The sequence below is a fragment of the Salvelinus sp. IW2-2015 genome, linkage group LG14, assembly GCF_002910315.2.
Source record: "Salvelinus sp. IW2-2015 linkage group LG14, ASM291031v2, whole genome shotgun sequence".
In the NCBI taxonomy this organism is placed as follows: domain Eukaryota; kingdom Metazoa; phylum Chordata; class Actinopteri; order Salmoniformes; family Salmonidae; genus Salvelinus; species Salvelinus sp. IW2-2015.
In genome coordinates, this window is record NC_036854.1 from 50882174 (window position 1) to 50898980 (window position 16807).

The 16807-nt window shown below is 41.0% G+C and overlaps 2 non-coding genes across 2 annotated transcripts; both read left to right on the plus strand.

The window, feature by feature from the left end:
* The first annotated feature begins 9733 nt into the window (after window positions 1–9733).
* trnar-ccg (transfer RNA arginine (anticodon CCG)) lies at window positions 9734–9806 on the plus strand. Its single transcript has one exon. It is a non-coding gene; the product is annotated as a tRNA-Arg (tRNA).
* Window positions 9807–15172: 5366 nt separating this feature from the next.
* On the plus strand, window positions 15173–15245 carry trnaq-cug (transfer RNA glutamine (anticodon CUG)). The gene has a single exon. It is a non-coding gene; the product is annotated as a tRNA-Gln (tRNA).
* Window positions 15246–16807: the final 1562 nt, after the last annotated feature.

The window sequence follows — 16807 nt, forward strand, 5'->3', positions numbered from 1 at the left end:
CAGGGTGTTTATCACATATTCAGGGTGTCTGAGCCCACCGCTGCCCCCTCCTCTGCTCTGCCTCTTCCCAAAGCGCCCGATGGGCCTCACCCCACGCCCCACGTACCACAATGGATCTATCTCTGGACCTGACAAAGAAAAGACGCGGGATGAGTGGAAGCAATATATATATATATATATATATATTCAAACCTTAACTTGATGCTTCCACTCATCCCGCACATATATACAGTATATATACACACACAGTATATACAAGCATGTCCTCGCAATCACAGACAGACAGAAACACACACACACTCAAACTCTCTGACAAGCACACACAAATGCCTGTCCACAAAGTAGCCTACATAGTTGTACCGTTATGCCTAAACAGTATGTCACATGTGATAGTCAGACCTAATAACTCGTCATATTGCTGTTCCATAACTAGTAGTAATGTTGTAAAGGACACAATGTTTTGGTATTGGTATGAGCACTAATGTGGTATGAACAATAACGCGGTAATGAACAGATAAACGTGATATGAACAATAACCCGGTATGAACAATAACGCGGTATGAACGATAACGTGATATGAACAATAACCCGGTATGAACAATAACGCGGTATGATCAATAACGCGATGTGAACCATAGCGTGGTATGAACAATAACCCGGTATGAACAATAACCCGGTATGAACAATAACGTGATATGAACAATAACCCGGTATGAACAATAATGTGATAGGAACAATAACCCGGTATGAACAATAACGTGGTATGAACACAATGATGGTATGAACATTAACGTGATATGAACAATAATGCGGTATGAACAATAACGCGATATGAACAATAATGTGGTATGAACAATAATGTGGTATGAACAATAATGTGGTATGAACAATAATGTGATATGAACAATAACGTGGTATGAACAATAATGTGATATGAACAATAACGTGATATGAACAATNTATGAACAATAATGTGGTATGAACAATAATGTGATATGAACAATAACGTGGTATGAACAATAATGTGATATGAACAATAACGTGATATGAACAATAATGTGGTATGAACAATAATGTGATATGAACAATAATGTGATATGAACAATAACCCGGTATGAACAATAACGTGGTGTGAACAATAAAGTGGTATGAACAATAACATGTATAAACAATAAGGTGGTATGATCAATAACCCGGTATGAACAATAACGTGATATGAACAATAACCCGGTATGAACAATAACATGTATAAACAATAAGGTGGTATGATCAATAACCTGGTATGAACAATACTATTTTGGCTACAAACAATAACCTGAAAGTAGATGTCACCTTTTCATCATGCAGTGGAGGTCCATTTACTGGATTTTAGGGTTTATAAGACAGTTACACTGTGGTTATTTAATTTATAAACCCCATATCAATAATGATAAAAACCTTAGATAATATTATGATATAACAAAAATGTATTTTTTAGAATCATTGTAGATCATATCACGTTATCAGTGTGATATGTGTTACCCATTCAAAAGTATTACATTTGTTTATTATGATTGTTTTAGTTTTACCACACCCTTTATAAACCATTTGTAATAGGTTAGAAATCTGAAATCTGATTTATATTAATTAACATACAAAAACATAATTTTATGAAATAAAATGCAATCCATGTGTAATAACCATATACTCACCAATGTCACCTTTCAAGATTAAAAGCTTATAGGAGACAGATCATTTATTTTTATTCGAAAATAAAACGAGTGTCAACTTACTTCTATTGTCGACATTGTGGACGATATGAAAGTCGTGCTCCACTGTGGTACTGTGTACACAGGTGACCGTCGTGGAGAACAGCAGCAGCAGCACCGTGAGCGCAGCCGTCAGCCAGCGGGTCCCCAGGACGCACTCTCTCACCGTCACCGGGCACGCCACTCTAGTCTCAGGAATCATTCTAGATGGACAGCAAGGCACTGCACGTGGACCGTTTTGTTATAAAACGACATAAAGGTAAAGATAAATGGTTGAACTCGACTTTAGACTTGTATCAATGTCATCTTGTCCTAACTTTTCAATTAGCCGGTTTCACGCGTAATTGCGCACGATTGCGTAATCTTAGAAAAGACAGATATGTCTACCAATTAATTATCTACTCTAACACAAGGTTACCTAATAACTGAATAAATAATTTATCATCCTAAATACGTGTTCACCTTTTATATATAAAAGTCTAGCGGTTTGTGGACGACACACAACTAGCTTAAACTTACTGTAAACTTGTGTAGCTTTGTAGAGGTTTTTGTCGGTGGAGAGTTTCCTCGTGTGAGGTTCTTCATTGGCGGGAAGGGTGTGAGCGGGAGTTTATATATTCCRGGACTGCCCATATTAGATGATGAATCAAGAACGTCACATATGATACACCGGTGGATAAAGTCACCCCACCACTTCCTCCTCGTCCACTCCTTCTTYCCTCTTCTTTCCTTTAAGAATAAAAAAGTAATTTAATGGGGCTTTTGGGTTGGAGTTTTCCTCGGTCATGGCACGCCGCGGTGCACTCCATCAAGTAGTCAATGACATGTGGACAACATTAACTTAGTAGACGGCCCGCTTTGGGGACCTTCACTTCAAGTACAAGACAGTGGCCCAGAGTTGTGGAGGCGGGTATGCGTCAATCATCTTGATTAGTATCGACAAGTCCTTTCGTTGTKATAGCACCAACCAGATAGTGGAAAACTGATCAATGAGTATCATTTTCAATAAATAAACTTGTGTATGTCTAATAAAATTCACTCATATTGTAATTCATTATAGGTAACTGAAATCTGGATCACTGGACAGTTGCTTCAATGTAACATGGTAAATGGTTATATCCTATCATAGGCCTACATACTATGGTGATGTGCATGATTCACACATGTACATTAACATTAACAGATTGATCAATGCAAAACGTGAGTTGTATTCGCGCATGTGACAAATAACATTTGATTTGAATATCACTTTATTGAACACTCACGTTTTGCACTACCTTACAGTGATGCTTACTTACAAGCCCTTAACCAACAATGCAGTTTTAAGAAAATCCCCCAAAAAGTAAGAGATAAGAATAAATAAGAACAGCAGTAAATAACAATAGCTGGGCTGTATACAGGAGGTTCGGGTACAGAGTCAATGTACCAATGTGCAGGGGGCACCGGTGTAGAGGTAATTGAGTAATTATGTACATGTAGGTAGAGTTATTAAAGTGGCTGTGCATAGTAATAACAGAGAGTAGCAGCAGCGTATGGTGGGGGGGGGGGGGGGGGGGGGGGGGGGGGCAGTGCAAATAGTCTGGGTAGCCATGTGATTATCTGTTCGGGAGTCTTATGGCTTGGGGGTAGAAGCTGTTTAGAAGCCTCTTGGACCTAGACTTGGCGCTCCGGTACCGCTTTGCCGTGCGGTTGCAGAAAGAACAGTCTATGACTAGGGTGGCTGGAAGGTATAGAGGTCCTGGATGGCAGGAAGCTTGGCCCTGGTGATGTACTGGGCCGTTCACACTACCCTCTGTAGTGCCTTGCGGTTGGAGGCCGAACAATTTCCATACCAGGCAGTGATGCAACCCATCAGGATGCCCTCGATGGTGCAGCTGTAAAACCTTTTGAGGATCTGAGGACCCATGCCAAATCTTTTCAGTCTCTTGGGGGGAATAGGTTTGGTCGTGTCCCTCTTCACGACTGTCTTGGTGTGCTTGGACCATGTTAGTTTGTTGGTGATGTGGTTGCCAAGGAACTTGAATCTCTCAACCTGCTCCACTACAGCCCCGTTGATGAGAATGGGGGCGTGCCCGGTCCTCCTTTTCCTGTAGTCTACAATCATCTCCTTTGTCTTGATCACGTTGAGGGAGAGGTTGTTGTCTTTGCACCACACGGTCAGGTCTCTGACCTACTCCCTATATGCTGTCTCATCGTTGTCGGTGATCAGGCTTACTACTATTGTGTCATCAGCAAACTTAATGATGGTGTTGGACCCCTGAGGGGCCCAGTGTTGAGGATCCGCGTGGCGGATGTGTTGTTACCTACCCTTACCACCTGGGGGCGGCCCGTCAGGAAGTCCAGGATCCAGTTGCGGAGGGAGGTGTTTAGTCCCAAGGTCCTTAGCTTAGTGCTGAGCTTTGAGGGCACGATGGTGTTGAATGCTGAGCTGCCGTCAATGAATAGCATTCCCACATAGGTGTTCCTTTTGTCCAGATGGGAAAGGGTAGTGTGGAGTACAATAGAGATTGCATCATCTGTGGATCTGTTGGTGCGGTATGCAAATTGGAGTGGGTCTAGGATTTCTGGGATAATGGTGTTGACGTGAGCCATGACCAGCCTTTCAAAGCATTTCATGGTTACAGATGGGAGTGCTACGGGTCGGTAGTCATTTAGTGTTCTTAGGCACAGGGACAATGGTGGTCTGCTTGAAACATGTTGGTATTACAGATTCAGACAGGGAGAGGTTGAAAATGTCAGTGAAGACATTTGGCAGTTGGTCAGCGCATGTTCTGAGTACACGTCCTGGTAATCCATCTGGCCCAGCGGCCTTGTGAATGTTGACCTGTTTAAAGGTCTTACTCACATCGGCTGCGGAGAGCATGATCACACAGTCGTCCAGAACAGCTGGATGTTTCAGTGTTACTTGCCTCGAAGTGAGCATAGAAGTAGTTTAGTTTGTATGCGAGGCTCGTGCCACTGGGCAACTCTCAGCTGTGCTTCCCTTTGTAGTCTGTAATAGTTTGCAAGCCCTGCCACATCCGACAGGCGTCGGAGCCGGTGTAGTACGATTCGATCTTAGTCCTGTATTGAAGCTTTGCCTGTTTGATGGTTCCTCAGAGGGCATAGCGGGATTTCTTGTAAGCTTCCGGGTTAGAGTCCCACACCTTGAAAGCAGCAGCTCTACCCTTTAGCTCAGTGCGACTGTTGCCTATAATCCATGGCTTCTGGTTCGGGTATATATGTACGGTCACTGTGGGGACGACGTCCTCGATGCACTTATTGATAAAGCTTGTCACTGATGCGGTGTACTCCTCAATGCCATCGGAAGAATCCTGGAACATATTCCAGTCTGTGCTAGCAAAACTGTCCCGTAGCTTAGCATCTGCTTCATCTGACCACTTTTTTATAGACCGAGTCACTGGTGCTTCCTGCTTTAATTTTTGCTTGTAAGCAGGAATCAGGAGGANTTAGCATCTGCTTCATCTGACCACTTTTTTATAGACCGAGTCACTGGTGCTTCCTGCTTTAATTTTTGCTTGTAAGCAGGAATCAGGAGGAAAGAGTTATGGTCAGATTTGCCAAATGGAGGGCGAGGYAGAGCTTTGTACMCGTCTCTGTGTGTGGAGTAAAGGTGYTRTAMAATTMTTTTCCCTCTGGTTGCACATTTAACATGCTGATAGATATTAGGTAAAACTGATTTAAGTTTCCCRGCATTAAAGTCCCCGGCCACTAGGAGCACCGCCTCTGGATGAACGTTTTTCTGTTTGTTTATGGCGGAATACAGCTGATTGAGTGCGGTTTTAGTGCCAGCCTCGGTCTGTGGTTGTATGTAGACAGCTACGAAAATACAGATGAAAACTCTCTAGGTAGATAGTGTGGTCTACAGCTTATCATGGGTTACTCTACCTCAGGCGAGCAAAACCCTGAGACTTCCTTAGATATCGTGCACCAGCTATTGTTTACAAATATGCATAGGCCCCCGTGTCTTACCAGAGGCTGCTGTTCTGTCCTGCTGATAGAGTGTATAACCCGCCAGCTGTATYTTCTTAATGTCGTCGTTCAGCCACGCSTCGGTGAAACATAAGATATTACAGTTTTTAATGTCCCYTTGGTAGGATATACGTGCTTTCAGTTCGTCACATTTATTTTCCAGCGAATCACGGGGATCTGGGCCTTGTCGGGRGTCCMTAGTATATCCCTCGCGTCCGACTCATTGAAGAAGAACTCCTCGTCCAATTTGAGARCCAGAAGCTCTTTTCGMTCATAAAAGACGGTTGCAGCAACATTWTGTACCAAACAAGTTACGAACAACGCGAAAAAACAAACAAAATAYCATGGTTGGTTAAGKGCCGATAAGACGGCAGCCCTACCCTCCGGCGCCATCTTCACCTCTCTATTGAGTGTGGTGTCAATGAGTTTGCAAAGGTCCGAACATAGTGTTCTAACATGATGACATAATGTGGTGACAAAAGCACAGCTAGGTGAGAGAGATGAGTCACAGGTGGCAGTCCYGTTGAGGAGGAGATGTTCAGAGTAAAACTGAAATGTCAAAAATGTGATGGTAGTTTTGGCCTCAGGCCCATGACTACAGTAGGTCCAGTGAGAGGATATGTCTAAATAAAGATTCGATACAAAAGAGACACACCTGGTCACACCTTGATTAAATATTATTGGTGTGGTTTGTAAGAAAAAATCTGTCCCCCACAAAAAAAAAAGTTTTTTAAATGTCAGAATTCATAAGCACATAATTGAGACAGTGGCATTATCTATAATTCTAACCTCTTAATTCAAAGCTCTTGTTGGATATTGTAGTACTTCATTGGCCTGTTTAGTATGGGTGATGCACTATTCACTTTGGGGGAAGGCAGTTTGGTTCTCCTCCATAGATTAGGACAGCCATTATTGCCCTGTTGAAGGGGATCAGATGCTATGAGGTAAGTAAGAGTTCACCCAACAAGAGAGGATGGCTGTGATAATGACCAATTTACTACCGGAGGATGTGTAATCATGGCTCAGGTGTGGCTCAACGCTTGAAGATGCACATTGCGTATTATTGATTTCTGATGAGGAGCTCTCATTTGCAAAGGAACAAATATAAGCATCCACCAGATGCTCAACCACTATCAGAATTTGCCCGAGGTTTGAGCAACTGTGCAGTCATGTCCAAAATGTATTTGAACTGCTGTTAATAATTCTTTCTTTTTTTGCCTCCCAAAATATGAGGCCGCCATTTTACAAAAATAATAAGACTTAACTATTATGTCAGATACGAAGAGCAGCTGAATATGTTTTCATACGGTATATCCAAAAACATCAACCACACAAATAGCTAAAAAGAACATATGCACATATAATGAGAACACCTCTTGTGCCCCAATGATTATGTTGATCAGATATTGGATATTGAGTCTGATCCCTGATCGTCCAGAACCACTGGACTTCTCCTCTCCCAATCTGGGCTAAAGACTTCGTAGGTCTTTCTCAACGTTTGGTGAAATCCTCATAATCTTGCCTCGGCAAGTTTTCCCACCCAGTCATTTCACACGAATTAAGTCGGAACGTCACATAGCAGTCTCATTAACCTATGCTGTGTGTCTGACAACGCTATAGGAGAGGCTACAGCTGTGGACGGATAGTGAAAATGGAAACCTATTCCCTTTATAGTGCACTACCGTTGACCAGAGCCCTTAGGAACCTATTAGTGTCATGTCAACAAGTATGAGATGAACATGAACATGCTACTGGCTCCCTCCATCTACATTTCTGTATGTGCGGTGAGACAGAGGAGGAGAGACATACAAATCCACGTTAACTCTCACCTTGTCATTTTCAAGATCAGCGATCAGAACGTCCACTCCCAAGAAATCATCGGAGGAATCTGAAGCCGTTGTTGAATTGCACTATTAGGACAGGCAGGCTGTCCTAATATGGACACCGTACATTTCTTAGTTGACTGAGGAAATCTCGCTTGCAGGATGATTAACAGTGTTGACCGTTTGTGCCATGGTGTTTTTGTTAATGAGACTGGTCATAAATCGTGGCCTACACAGAGAGTGGGCAGGGGTCCACCATTGATCTTCTCTGGTTTCCCCAGTCTAGAATGGCACCTTTCTTCCAGTCAGTTCATTTACCAATTATCTGCTGCTAACTGAAGTAGGTGTTGTTTGTTTAGTGGGGGTGCTGGTGGATCAGATTGAACAGGATACTAAAAGCTATGGAAACATTACTAGAGTGTATGGTCTGGTGTGATTGAAAGTCATGTTGCTAAGGCCGGGATTCAATCCGATCAGCGATAGATCTGCGTAACAGTGCACTTGACATTTAAAGGTCATTCGATTTTTTGCTGACATTTGCACCAGTTACAGTTAAATCGGTCTACGAAATGCAGGAAAATCGCATTTAAAATGTTAATGACCTAAATGGGCGGTTTGAATCGAATCCCGGCCTAGGTCCTCCTGGGATGGTGGCCCAGGAGGATGGTGGGATAGGACATGCAGGGTGGGAATTAAGAGGTACAATGCTCCCGTGTTCGCGGAGTTCACATTCCCGGTAAATTCTTTATATGTCAGCTCAATCAGAAAGTACCCTTAAATGGTGTGTTTTCGACAAAGCGCGAATCGGATTGAATCCCGGCCTAAACACACAAAAATAGCTGAGAGATTACAGGAGTGCACATTTGTGTGTCATATCTGTAGGTTAAGTCAGGAAGATGGCAAACATACAGTTTGTTGACGTATTAAAACTATTACAAATATAAAGATGGATAGAACACCGCAACACCATGTAGTATTATTGATATCCTTAAGAAATAAATATAGATACCAGCATTGATAAACTGCAGCGTCAGTGTGCAGGTATCGATCTTTATTTCATGAGTTTATTCTTTGTACCCAGTACCTGCAAGTTATTGGATGTGCGAACACTACGTTAGAAACTAGTATTAATAATCGCGACTTGTTCTAGGTTGATATGTCTTTTTCACTGTTTCAAAGCTTGTTTACTGCAATTTTAACGATTTAACATGACTCAGACATAATGCATTTTTAGGGCAACATGCTATTTTGGGGTGGGCAACCATGCATCCCCCCTAGAGCTGGTGTTGGTATTATTATCCTTCTGAATTTGACCAAGTTGTTCCAGGAACCTAATGTTTCATGGGCACAATGTAATAAATGTAGGGGCCAACTAATCTAGAACAGCTCAAAAAAAGATAAATGGAAGAATATTTTTTTTCAATGACAAAACAGTGGGTAGTGTAATTAGTTTGCTTGACGGATGAAAATACTGTTCTATTTATTGTCTAAGCCAATTAAGAGCACGTCAAACTGTTTTAAATCAAAGCTTTATTAGTCCTAAATAAATAAAAACATCTTCATCATCTGATCACTCTTCATAATATTCTGTAGTATATGCAAATTGCCGTCATACAAACTGAGGCAGCAGACTTTGTGAAAATGAATATTTGTGTCATTCTCAAAACTTTTGGCCACGACTGTATATAATGTATTTTCAACACTGGTCAAGGTCCAGCCAATCAGAATGAGTTTTTCCCTACAAAAGGTCTTTATTACAGACAGAAATACTCCTCAGTTTCATCAGCTGCCCGGTTGGTGMGTCTCACACGATCCCGCAGGTGAAGAAGCTGGACGTGGATGTCCTGGGATGGCGTGGTTACACGTAGTCTGCGTATGTGAGACCGGTTGGAAGTACTGCCAAATTCTCTAAAACGACATTGGAGGTGGCTTATGGTAGAGAAAAGAACATTCAATTCTCTGGCCACAGCTCTGGTGGACATTCTTGCAGTCAGACTGAAAAGAAAGCTCTGCTGTTGGGAAAGCTTTATGTAGTGCCTAACTGTTTAAAGAATACATTCATTGCATTATAACGGTGACAAWCGGTACTCACAATGTTYTATTGTGTTGTGTAATGGCTTTGTTGGCATGCATCAAAACTTTGTAAAAGTTTTTACCCCACCACGATGTATTTTTCTCTGGTAAATAAGTGATCCAGTGGCCTAATGGATAAGGCATCAGCCTCCGGAGCTGGGGATTGTGGGTTCAAGTCCCACCTGGGTCTATTGAAAGCAGCTGTGCATTAGATGAAAGAACAGATGGGAATTGGTTCTTTCTAAGATCTGCTTGCATGAATTTGTTAGCTTTAATTACTAAATTCCCAATTCCCTGATGCAAAGAGTGAATTCCAAATAAATTAGGCATTATTTAATAGTAGGAGAAAAAAAAGTGACAAGAATAGTGACAATTGGAACCCCTCTTCCAGATCATGACTAGACTGCAGCCCTGTACTTCACAAAACAAACTTCTATTTATTGTCTAAGCAAATTAAGAGCACGTCAAACTGTTTTAAATCAAAGCTTTATAAGTCATAAATAAATAAAAACATCTTCATAGTACTCCAATGACTCCAATAGATCTAGAGAATTAGTGCTGTGTGCGAGTCAGGACTCCTTTTTTTGTCAAATGTATTGTGACAAACATGATTGTGAAACTACACGTTATAATAAATGTTGATTTGAATGTTGATTCATATTTGTGTGATGATAACAGTAGAAACAGTTTGTTCTATTGGAGCCTGCGCTAGTGGCTGTTTTCTTTTAGCTGTTAGTACATTGTTGTTGTTCTTGAAGCTAGCCAGTGAGGCATCATAGTCACTAGTTTTCCAACACTCCACTTGAAACAGAAGAACATGGGCAGGCTGGAGTCTTTCCCTCTTTGGGAAGGAAGACATGTGAAATAGGTCCTCTCTGTCTGGAAAAACAAATTAATAAGATGTAGACTTGTATTATAAATATATAATCAAATGCAAAACTCCAAAAAAGACACTGATTCTTTAAAACCAGGGGAGTACATGTTTCCCCCTCATTCTGAATTACATTTTTGTCCCCCTAGTTGTATCATTGGAATGTGATACAAAACGAGGCTACGAGAAGCTTTAGGACCATGCGAACGCCTCCAAGCGGTCGGGTAGGCTGTTTGGAGTGTTTATCCAACTGGGGGGAAAAAATTATGATAGCTATGTCCCCCCCACTTCGAATAACAAAGTTGCCCCCTGCTTTATACTGTATATAATGTATATTTAACACAATTGTCTGGAAAGCCTCAGTGTAGAATGGCATACAGTAAATTAGTAGCTGCTGTTGTTAACAGCAAAGGAAAAAACAGCATGAGGCATTATCTTGTTGGGTCATTACATTTTATATCACAACCCCAATTTATGAAAACTCCATCACAGTTCATATGTCTACACCTCAGACATACTTGATGTGCCCCATATGGCACTTATTACTATATAGTTCACATCTTTTCAAACAGAGACCTTTTGGCCCTGGTCAAGGTCCAGCCAATCAGAATGAGTTTTTCCCTACAAAAGGTCTTTATTACAGACAGAAATACTCCTCAGTTCATCAGCTGCCCGGTTGGTGTGTCTCACACGATCCCGCAGGTGAAGAAGCTGGACGTGGATGTCCTGGGATGGCGTGGTTACACGTAGTCTGCGTATGTGAGACCGGTTGGAAGTACTGCCAAATTCTCTAAAACGACATTGGAGGTGGCTTATGGTAGAGAAAAGAACATTCAATTCTCTGGCCACAGCTCTGGTGGACATTCTTGCAGTCAGACTGAAAGAAAGCTCTGCTGTTGGGAAAGCTTTATGTAGTGCCTAACTGTTTAAAGAATACATTCATTGCATTATAACGGTGACAAACGGTACTCACAATGTTGTATTGTGTTTGTGTAATGGCTTTGTTGGCATGCATCAAAACTTTGTAAGTTTTTACCCCACCACGATGTATTTTCTCTGGTAAATAAGTGATCCAGTGGCCTAATGGATAAGGCATCAGCCTCGGAGCTGGGGATTGTGGGTTCAAGTCCCACCTGGGTCTATTGAAAGCAGCTGTGCATTAGATAAAGAACAGATGGGAATTGGTTTTTCTAAGATCTGCTTGCATGAATTTGTTAGCTTTAATTACTTAAATTCCCAATTCCCTGATGCAAAGAGTGAATTCCAATAAATTAGGCATTATTTAATAGTAGGAGAAAAAAAAGTGACAAGAATAGTGACAATTGGAACCCCCTCTTCCAGATCATGCTAGACTGCAGCCCTGTACTTCACAAAACAAACTTCTATTTATTGTCTAAGCAAATTAAGAGCACGTCAAACTGTTTTAAATCAAAGCTTTATAAGTCATAAATAAATAAAACATCTTCATAGTACTCCAATGACTCCAATAGATCTAGAGAATTAGTGCTGTGTGCGAGTCAGGACTCCTTTTTTTGTCAAATGTATTGTGACAAACATGATTGTGAAACTACACGTTATAATAAATGTTGATTTGAATGTTGATTCATATTTGTGTGATGATAACAGTAGAATTGTTTTGTCTACTTGGATCCTGCTGCTAGTGCTGTTCTTTTGTTAGCTGTTAGTACATTGTTGTTGTTCTTGAGGCTGGCCAGTGAGCAGCGTAGTCCACTAGTTTTCCAACACTCCACTTGGAACAGAAGAACATGGGCAGGCTGGAGTCTTTCCCTCTTTGGGAAGGAAGACATTGAAATAGGTCCTCTCTGTCTGGAAAAAATTAATAAGATGTAGACTTGTATAAAAATATATTCAAATGCAAAACTCCCAAAAGACACACTGATTCTTTAAACCAGGGGAGTACATGTTTCCCCCTCATTCTGAAATTACATTTTTGTCCCCCTAGTTGTATCATTGGAATGTAGTACGAGGCTACGGAGAGCTTAGGACCATGCGAACCCTCCAAGCGGTCGGGTAGGCTGTTTGGAGTGTTTATCCAACTGGGGGAAAAAATTATGATAGCTATGTCCCCCCACTTCGAATAACAAAGTTGCACCCCTGCTTTATACTGTATATAATGTATATTTAACACAATTGTCTGGAAAGCTCAGTGTAAATGGCATACAGTAAATAGTAGCCTGCTGTGTTAACAGCAAAGGAAAAGCATGAGGCATTATCTTGTTGGGTCATTACATTTTATATCACAACCCCAATTTATGAACAACTCATCACAGTTCATGTCTACACCCTCAGACATACTTGATGTGCCCATATGGCACCTTATTACTATATAGTTCACATCTTTTCAACAGAGACCTTTTGGCCCTGGTCAAGGTCCAGCCAATAGAATGAGTTTTTCCCTACAAAAGGTCTTTATTACAGACAGAAATACTCCTCAGTTTCATCAGCTGCCCGGTTGGTGTGTCTCACACGATCCCGCAGGTGAAGAAGCTGGACGTGGATGTCCTGGATGGCGTGGTTCACGTAGTCTGCGTATGTGAGACCGGTTGGAAGTACTGCCAAATTCTCTAAAACGACATTGGAGTGGCTTATGGTAGAGAAAAAAACATTCATTCTTGGCCACAGCTCTGGTGGACATTCTTGCAGTCAGACTGAAAAGAAAGCTCTGCTGTTGGGAAAGCTTTATGTAGTGCCTAACTGTTTAAAGAATACATTCATTGCATTATACGGTGACAAACGGTACTCACAATGTTGTATTGTGTTGTGTAATGGCTTTGTTGGCATGCATCAAAACTTTGTAAAAGTTTTTACCCACCACGATGTATTTTTCTCTGGTAAATAAGTGATCCAGTGGCCTAATGGATAAGGCATCAGCCTCCGGAGCTGGGGATTGTGGTTCAAGTCCCACCTGGGTCTATTGAAAGCAGCTGTGCATTAGATCAAAGAACAGATGGGATTTGGTTCTTTCTAAGATCTGCTTGCATGAATTTGTTAGCTTTAATCACTATCATTACTAAATTCCCAATTCCCTGATGCAAAGAGTGATTTCCAAATAAATTACCATTATTTAATATAGAGAAAAAAAAAGTGACAAGAATAGTGACAATTGGAACCCTCTTCCAGATCATGACTAGACTGCAGCCCTGTACTTCACAAAACAAACTTCTATTTATTGTCTAAGCAAATTAAGAGCACGTCAAACTGTTTTAAACAAAGCTTTTAAGTCATAAATAATAAAAACATCTTCATAGTACTCCAATGACTCCAATAGATCTAGAGAATTAGTGCTGTTGCGAGTCAGGACTCCTTTTTTTGTAATGTATTGTGACAAACATGATTGTGAAACTACACGTTATAATAAATGTTGATTTGAATTTTGATTCATATTTGTGTGATAACAGTAGAATTGGTTGTCTACTTGGATCCTGCTGCTAGTGGCTGTTTTCTTTTAGCTGTTAGTACATTGTTGTTGTTCTTGAGGCTGGCCAGTGAGCAGCGTAGTCCACTAGTTTTCCAACACTCCACTTGGAACAGAAGAACATGGGCAGGCTGGAGTCTTTGCCCTCTTTGGGAAGGAAGACATTGAAATAGGTCCTCTCTGTCTGGAAAACAAAATTAATAAGATGTAGACTTGTATAAAAATATAATCAAATGCAAAACTCCCAAAAAGACACTGATTCTTTAAACCAGGGGAGTACATGTTTCCCCCCTCATTCTGAAATTACATTTTTGTCCCCCCTAGTTGTATCATTGGAATGTGATACAAAACGAGGCTACGGAGAGCTTTAGGACCATGCGAACGCCTCCAAGCGGTCGGGTAGGCTGTTTGGAGTGTTTATCCAACTGAGGGACAAACATTTATGATAGCTATGTCCCCCCCACTTCGAATAACAAAGTTGCACCCCTGCTTTATACTGTATATAATGTATATTTAACACAATTGTCTGGAAAGCCTCAGTGTAGAATGGTATACAGTAAATAGTAGCTGCTGTTGTTAACAGCAAAGGAAAAAACAGCATGAGGCATTATCTTGTTGGGTCATTACATTTTATATCACAACCCCAATTTATGAACAACTCCATCACAGTTCATGTCTACACCCTCAGACATACTTGATGTGCCCCATATGGCACCTTATTACTATATAGTTCACATCTTTTCAACAGAGACCTTTTGGCCCTGGTCAAGGTCCAGCCAATCAGAATGAGTTTTTCCCTACAAAAGGTCTTTATTACAGACAGAAATACTCCTCAGTTTCATCAGCTGCCCGGTTGGTGTGTCTCACACGATCCCGCAGGTGAAGAAGCTGGACGTGGATGTCCTGGGATGGCMTGGTTACACGTAGTCTGCGTATGTGAGACCGGTTGGAAGTACTGCCAAATTCTCTAAAACGACATTGGAGGTGGCTTATGGTAGAGAAAAGAACATTAAATTCTCTGGCCACAGCTCTGGTGGACATTCTTGCAGTCAGACTGAAAAGAAAGCTCTGCTGTTGGGAAAGCTTTATGTAGTGCCTAACTGTTTAAAGAATACATTCATTGCATTATAACGGTGACAAACGGTACTCACAATGTTGTATTGTGTTGTGTAATGGCTTTGTTGGCATGCATCAAAACTTTGTAAAAGTTTTTACCSCACCACAATGTATTTTTCTCTGGTAAATAATTGATCCAGTAGCCTAATGGATAAGGCATCAGCCTCTGGAGCTGGGGATTGTGGGTTCAAGTCCCACCTGGGTCTATTGAAAGCAGCTGTGCATTAGATCAAAGAACAGATGGGAATTGTTTCTTTCTAAGATCTGCTTGCATGAATTTGTTAGCTTTAATCACTATCATTACTAAATTCCCAATTCCCTGATGCAAAGAATGAATTCCAAATAAATTAGGCATTATTTAATAGTAGGAGAAAAAAAGTGACAAGAATAGTGACAATTGGAACCCCTCTTCCAGATCATGACGAGACTGCAGCCCTGTACTTCACAAAACAAACTTCTATTTATTGTCTAAGCAAATTAAGAGCACGTCAAACTGTTTTAAATCAAAGTCATAAATAAATAAAAACATCTTCATAGTACTCCAATGACTCCAATAGATCTAGAGAATTAGTGCTGTGTGCGAGTCAGGACTCCTTTTTTTGTCAATTATGTGACAAACATGATGGGGGTGAAACTACACGTATAATAAATGTTGATTGAATGTTGATTCATATTTGTGTGAGGATAACAGTAGACATGGTTTGTCTACTTGGATCCTGCTGCTAGTGGCTGTTTTCTTTTACTTAGCTGTTAGTACATTTGTTGTTGTTCTTGAGAGCGGGAGCCAGTGAGTCAGCATAGTCACATACGTTTTCCAAACTCCACTTGGACAGAAGAAAATGGGCAGGTCTGGATCTTTCTTCCCTCTTTGGAAGGAAAAGACATTGAAAATAGGTCCTCTCTGTCTGGAAACAAAATTAATAAGATGTAGACTTGTATATAAAATATAATCAATGCAAACTCCCTCCAACAAAAAAAAAAGACACTGCACTACCACCCTTTCTCCACCTGTCTTCCATCTTTGAGGACATGTATTTCCATTGTTAAAGGGTCACTCAATAATCTTGTCAATATAAGACAATCTTTGGTAGTATCAATCCTCCGAGTTCAGGTCTTTCAGATCAAAATTATGGGGACAGGCGGTGTCTGATCCTACACTAAAACAAAAATAGAAACGCGACATTAAATTGTTGGTCCCAGTTTCCTGAGCTGAAATAAAAGACCCCAGAAATGTTCCATAAGCACAAAAGCTTAAATCTCTAAAGTTTTTGTGCACAAATTTGATTACATCCCTGTTAGTGAGCATTTCTCCTTTGCCAAGACAATCCATCCACCTGAGGTGTGGCATACCAAGAAGCTGATTAACAGCATGATCATTACACCGGTGCACCTTTGTGCTGGTTGACAATAAAAGGCCACTCTAAATGTGTAGTTTGTGAGACAACACCACACATTTCAGTTGAAGGCATCGTTGTAACAACTGACTAGGTATCTCCCTTTTTTAATGTCAAAGTTGTAAAAAGAGCACCCCATGGTGGAAGTGGGGTTATGGTATGGGCTGGCATAAAGCCTATGGACAACGAACACAATTGCATTTAATCGATGGAAATTTGAAGATGCACAGAGATACCTAGATGAGATCCTGTGGTCCATTGTCGTGCCATTCATCGCTGCCATCACCTCATGTTTCAGCAATCATGCAAGGCCCGTGTGCCAAGAATCTGTTCACAGTTCCCGGAAGCTGAAAATGTTCAAGTTCTTCCATGGC